The sequence below is a fragment of the Ipomoea nil genome, unplaced genomic scaffold (genome assembly GCF_001879475.1).
Source record: "Ipomoea nil cultivar Tokyo-kokei standard unplaced genomic scaffold, Asagao_1.1 scaffold1734, whole genome shotgun sequence".
In the NCBI taxonomy this organism is placed as follows: domain Eukaryota; kingdom Viridiplantae; phylum Streptophyta; class Magnoliopsida; order Solanales; family Convolvulaceae; genus Ipomoea; species Ipomoea nil.
The window spans coordinates 894-8681 of record NW_017618162.1 but is presented as its reverse complement, the minus strand read 5'-3'; positions in this window follow the sequence as shown (position 1 = coordinate 8681).

Below are 7788 nucleotides of genomic sequence, written 5' to 3'. Positions count from 1 at the left end.
ACACTAGTATTTGCATCCGTGCGACGCATGGAATGGATTTGTTGTAATATATTAATAATATATGAATCAATATATAATTATTTAAATTAGAACATCAAATATTATATAGTGCAATTGAAGGTATGGTTTGGATTCTTTGTGTTTTTATGTTATCATTGCTTGAATTTGTGCAAATATTTGCTCAAATTAATAGCTAATGTGTAGATGTACACATGCAATGTTGTTGCTTTGGAGATTTTATTTATCATTGTTCAGTGTTTATATCAATTAGGCAAATGTTCTCGTTCTTTAGCAACTCAGTTATAAGAATGAATTGATATCCTAATTCATTTAATTTGTATGAAAAATATATTTTTTGTCTAAATATATAGCAATTTTACCATTAAAAAGAAAACATAATATCACCGATTGTATTTACACATTATTGAAACATCTTTGTAGACAACGTTGGTAATAGCAACACACTCTTGTCCATCTTCGTCTAGAGCTAACACCTTCAGTCCATCAGGATGGGTGACTCGGGTGAAAATATATATGGTATAATATCAGTCGATTAGTGAATATTTTATATTTTCTGTCAATTAGTAATATCAGATTTATTTTCAGCTAATTATTCTTTTTTTTTTCAGTCAATTAGACTATTAGATGCAGTGATATTTTTACCAAATTTTCGTTCCATTTTTAAAGGATGATGTATAATATTTTTATTGAAATATTTCTGTTATATTTTTAATTTACCTTTATATTGTTTAAAATTTAATGGAAATGTTGAAAAGGAGGATTTTACTTTTATTAATAGTATAGATAGATTAATTTCATTTTGAAATCATTGGTTCACATATTTAAACTATTTATTTTTTTCATTAATTATTCGCATGGTAAACATAAATAATATTGCAATAATTAATTTATGATTTTTATCAAATTGTAGCTTTTTTTAAAATATAAAATTTTCACACGTTTATGGGTTGAAAAATTTTTAAATTATTTTTATTTTTAAAATATTTTTCAGCAACCCAAACACTTCATTAATCTCCCATCAAAAACTGATAAAGAAAAATCATTTTATTAAGGAAATTAAAACTAATTAAATTAACTCTACCGATTAATTGTCTTAATAATAATTAAGATAATTTTTAGTCAATCAATATTCAATAGTACTAAAAGTATTAATTTGAATTTTTATAAATAAGATATAATATTATTAAACCGAAATAATTAAAAATATGTGTCCATAGTACAAAAGATTTTATAATAGTAATTTTTATTGCCTAATATAATTTGTCAATTATTAAACATTATTTATGTAAGATTTTACTTTTATTAATAGTATAGATATAGAATGGTGTAAATAATAATTAACAAGTTATTATTTCCTTATAAAATTACACCGAAATTATAGTATAGATATAGATTGATGTAAAAGATTATTTCCTTATAATATCACTGGCTTGAATTACACATTATTGAAAATCTCTTTGTAGATGACATTGGTAGTAGTAACAGAAATTTGTCTATCCTCGTGTAGAGTTAAAACCTTCAGGCCATCAGGATGGGTGATTCGGGAAAAATTGATCGTGATTAAAGACTGGTTTTTTAAGTAATAACTCAACGTGACTTAGTGTTTGGCACTGACTTTTGTTGACAGTCATGGTATATGCGAGCATCAACGAGAATTGTTTATGCTAGAACTTGAAGGGCAATCTCGTATCAAAAGGGGTAAGAGACATTTTAATGGAAGATTTTACTTTTATTAATAGTATAGATAGAGATTGGTGTAAATTATTATTTACTTTTATTAAATTAATAGTATAGATTAATTAATTTCATTTTGAAATCATTGCTTCACATATTTGAATTATTTATTTTTTCTTTAATTATTATAAATAGAAATGATATTGTAGAAATTAATTAATGATACTTATTAATTTGTATTTTTTAAAATTATTTATTATTAGTAAGTATTTTTATTTTTAAAATATTTTCTGGCAACACAAACACTCCCTTAGTTTCTCTCAAAAACTAATAAAGAAAAATCATTACACTAATACAATTAAAGTAAATCTAATCATGCAATATTTATTTGTAACTGTATATTAATTTCATTTTGAAATCATTGGTTCACATATTTAAATTATTTATTTTTTTCTTTAATTATTATAAACAGAAATGATTTTGTACTAATTTATGACATTTATCCAATTGTATTTTTAAAAATATAGTGTTTTACTCGTTCGTTGCACGAAAAATTTTTGTTATTAAGAATTTAAAAGCGAAAATAGACAAAAATGAAAAGATGTTAAACTGTACAATATAATAATATAGTTGGACTTTTATATATTTAGTCAAGTATCTATTTTCATAACATACAAAATTTAAAATTTGTATGGTTAATATAATCTATAATCATTACATATTTAGATAAATTTAAAAAAAAATCACATAATTAATTTTATTTATTCCAAATTATATTTCATATATATTATAATTCTAAAAATATGAATAATAACTAACAAAATTATATATACTTAGAAATCAATAAAAAAAATTTAAATTTTAAATTTTGATGAGTAAACTTAAACTCTAATTTATAAACTTAAACTCTAATATAATTTCATTAATTATAATTTATATTGATAGATTTTATTGAGTGGTTAGCATTATTAGGATCGTTAGAATAATTCTATGTTAGTTTCCTATCATTTAGCTATTCTTTGTGTATATAAAGCCTGTAACCTCATTCCCTAAAATACACTGAACTAAACACTATTATGTGCACTAATCGATTTATATTTAAAAGTTACATTTAGAAATTAAAAAAAAAAGTAACATTTAAATTTTGTATTATTATTAGTATAGTGCATAAGTTTATGTATGTATTTATCTAAAAAAAAAGTGTATGTATGTATATTTTTAAAAAATTATAAATATTCATGCTTTTTTAATTTTATAATTTCATTTTCTTAATTATATTTCATATTTTATTAATTATAATATAATGAAATTTTTACAAATATTTCCACGGAAGAAATCTTATGTTCATTATTGAAAATGGGGTATAATTTAATAAAAGAAATTATTAATTAGATTACCTAATATAATTGTCCTACTAATTGATTCTATGGTTTTATAATTCATATATTTGAAGACTTTTTAAAGCTAAATACCTATTAATTGCCTTAATAATAATTAAGATTATTTTTAGTCAATCAATATTCAATAGTACTAAAAGTATTACTTTGGTTTTTTATAAATAAGATATAATATTATTAAACCAAAATAATTATAAATAATGTGTCCATAGTACAAAAGATTTTATAATGATAATTTTTATTACCTAATAGAATTTGTCAATTATTAAACATTATTTATGGTAATTATACTAAATTTACAACATCAAATAATATCTCAAAATCAACTTCGTACTTAAAACTGCAATTACTATACAACAATATTTTCCTCAAAATAACAAATAATTAAAATTTATTCCTTCTCAACTTGAATTCATCCTGAATTCCTATCCATGTTCACCTGTATAAATAATTTTACACAAAAACAGAATGTAGACAAAAATTAGCATAAGCTAAGTAAGTTTCACTTCACCCCGTAAAATAATGGCTTGAATTTTTTATATTTTCAAAACTCATATAATTTCATACTTTTCCAAAATACAAGTGGAGTTATACATTTCCTTATATGGAGAATAAATAGTTATTTATAGAGAAGTAACCAAATTTTTGAAATCCACTTTGAAACTGGACTAAAACCTATGTGCACACCCTAGAGGATTCCAAGCCATTGGGTAATATATGATCCAAGTAGTCAGATTTTCCTACCTACTACCACTCAAACAATTTGAAAACTGAATCATAACTTATGTGATACACTCTCATGCGATTTTCAGCCCAATGAGTAGTAAATAGTCCAAGTAAACAGTACTCACTCTTACTTGGACACCACACAATAAATTATTTTATCAAAATTTCATTATTTCTCCAAAAATAAATACTTTGTCCCCAAAAATTCAATTTTCTCAAGAATATATAATTTTCTCCAAATACATTTTTCAAAAAATAATATAAAATACAATTTTCTCCACATGATTTGTCCAAAATATAATTATAGTCCATAATCCAGTATTAATACAATTTCACAATACTACTATGTATACAACACCAAAAATTTCAAGCCAAGTATTTACATAACGTACGAGTTTGACAAATCGAAACTCAATCTCGACACTGTAAGAACTTTCCAAACATTTAGCGAGAGCAACTCACGAAATGCAATTGGTATTAACCTCTGGATAAACACATGACAGTCATGATTTTTCATACCAAATAACTTCAACTTCTTCTTATCTACACATCGACTCATATTAGATACATAACCATCAGGAAATTTGAGATTCTTAACCCATTCACACAATGCTTCCCTTGCCGAATTTTCAAGTGTGTAACAAGCTTTTGGGAACTTTCCGGTCACAAGGTCTCGCTTCAGCTCAAGCCACCAACAATAATCATCCAGCTCTTCTCTAGATTTATATGTGTCCTTTGTTTTGACAGTAACAACCATTACTGTGTTGAACACGTTATCAAACACATTTTTTTCTATATGCATGACATCCAAATTATGTCGTACCCAAGTGTGAACTCCAATACGGCAAATCCCAAAAGATACTTCGCTTCTTCTAACCACAAGTTTTTCAAATGAATCCATTAACTTCAGCTGCATCCAATTTAGTGACCTTCGAAGAAGCTGTGCCTTAGTTGTAACCGCTCTGTTATTAAAGAACGTTGTCTTATTCCTGCAAAATGGATGATTGGGTGGCAAAAATTTTCGGATGATTGTCAAACCACGATTGCTTACCACTATGTTTTAAGGTGAAAGCATCTGACTTATCCATGCAATATGGACAAGCTAACCTCCTAGTAGTGTTCCACCTGGATAACATCGAATATGCAGAAAAAATCACTAACTCTCCACATAAGGGTAGCTCGCATATGAAAATTCTGCTTCTTTGAAATATCATATATTTGAACACCGACTGCCCATAATTGGTTTAACTCCGCAATAAGAGGTTGTAAAAAAACATATATCTTCTCTTTTAGATTGTTTGTACCTGGAACCAATACGGTTAAGAACATATACTCCTCCTTCATACACATCCAAGGAGGCAAGTTGTACGTTGTTAGTATCATAGGCCATGCGGAATATTGTTGTCCTGATTGTCCAAATGGTTGAAAACCATTGGTGCACAGACCTAACCTGATATTTCAAATTTCATATGCAAAGTCAAGATAAATGTCGTTAAAATGCTTCCAAGCAAGCGAATCTGAGGGATGACACATGATTCCATCTTCAACTGAATTTGTTTGCCACTTCGTATCAATTGCTGCATTAGATGCATACAACCTCTGCAGTCGAGGAACCAAAGGAAAGTAATACATTTTTTTTTGTATGGTACATTAGTTTTCAGTCTCATCTAACACACGGTATGCCTCTTGTATAGAAAGAGACATCATGCTAGAAAAAAAAACTTGTATTGTTATGTTTCTAAATCACTGTAACCAGTAGCAAGTTGTACTGGTTTTAGTACAAGAAATTGTCCTAGTCAAGAAGAAGGTTTATTCTTTTATTGTGAGAGAAATATGGCTAGGTGTTGGGAATAAGTCAATGAGAAGAAACAAAAGTAATGGGTAATGTAAAACACAGTTCCATACAAAATATGTGAAGCAGACTCGTAGATGGAGGCAAATAAACTCTAAAGCACTTGGCTAAGCAGACTCGTAGATGAAACAAATAAGAATGCACAGTTCCATACGAAACAAATTAACACAATGGTCTAAAAGAAAAAAGTTCAGGACAAACATAATTTATGCGATGAAAACAACATCATATGTAAGTAAGCGTCAGCGGCTCGTGGCTAATGTAAAACACAGTAGATTTACAAACAGAAAACCGACGATAAAGTATCAACGTACCGGAGTAGGCAGCAGGGAAAGCGACTACCTCCGGAGAAGTGCAGCGACTAGTGAGTGGCAGGGGAAGCGACACCGTCGGCGGAGAGGTGCAATGGCTTCGTGGACGGCAGGGGAAGCGACGCCCGTCGGCGGAGAAGTACAGTGGCTCGTCGGCGGCAGGGGAAGCGACGCCGTCGGGGGTGGGTAATTAGAGGAATATCGTGGCAGCGAGCAGTGGGCATGAGAGACGCGTTAGGGGAGACAATAGCTGATTCCAAAACCCTTACATACATATCGAATTGTTCAACGTAATCTGAATCATGTTATCAAATTCAAGTAATTAGTACACAAACAATACATTTATATCGAATTGCTAGCTGTAATCCTACTTATTCTTCATCAAATTCAAGTAATCTTCCTTATCCGTTTAGATTTTTACAAAAAAAAAAAAAAAAAAAAAAAAAAAAAAAAAACTACTAATTGAAACTCATGCTGACAAATGTAGAGGAATAAACATTATAAACTAAAATGTGAACAAAAAGTAAATAATTGTCTATGAGAGAATGGATATGGTTAAAACAGACTACAAACTATTGTAACGAACACCATTGCCAACTGTAATTTAATTCAGTATTAGACAAACTCATTCAAATGGCACTATAAACATTCTCATATATGTATGAGTTGTACTTTAAAAAATATTGTAATACACATTGAATTAAAATTACAACAATATTTTATCGTATATAGTATAATGCGATGTATATTAAAATAATAATAATAATAATAGTAATAATAATAATAATAATAATAATAATAATAATAATAATATTATTATTATTATTATTATTATTATTATTATTATTATTATATAGAGTTTAGCTCAAATGCGGTCGCACCATAACTTGTGGTCGGTGCAGCCGCATAGGCACCAATATAAGTAATAAACATTTTATTCCTTATTAGTACGTATTACAATTTTCATCATGACCCGATCCGTCTCACCGAAATGGATTTGGGAGTCGGGTCTCACAGGAAGATTTATCCTCATTCGAAATATAATTTAATATAATTCCTAAAATTCAAGTTCATCATAATTTCTTATATGAAATTGCACCGTGACACTTGAAACATAAAAGCTATGTGTTTTTACTTGTTAATTAAGTTATGCACGCAATTTAGTTAATTAGTTAAACTCGTTTACTCAAGTATAAATAATAACTGCAGAAAGCATAGAGTAAATTAAAAACACAAAAGAAATTGTTACGCAGTTCGGAGCTCCTTCTCCTACGTCTGCGGGGCAACCCACGTCTGGCCCAATCCACTATAGATGTTCACCAAAAGGAGTATTACAAGAGGTAAATGAAGATGGCCTCCAGCCTTTACCACCTACCACTCTTTCTAACACCTATCCAGGACTGACACACGAATACCCGAACAATCTTCACAAGTTGCTTCAGCAGTACCACGTACTGATCATGTAGTACAGTTTAAATACTTTTAAGAATTAAATCATTAAATCACATTAAATCATAAAACAGCTTTGTAAAATCAGGATAGCTCTCGCAATGTGTAAGAATCGAATTGGCAATGTCTCCATTCGAGCAGTATGTTAAGATAGATTAACTCATGGTGAAAGTGACAAAGTTCATCTATGGTAAGAAGCTCAGCATGTTGTATTATTGGAGGAAAACTTCAGAAGAAAAAGAAGATTACAGCCTTATAAAAGGAGAGAGGAAGAGATGGCAGTTATAACTGCCATCTTAACAGGAAAAGACCAAAAGGCCTTGGCCCTAAAAGCTGTTAGCTGAACCAAAACTGCTTA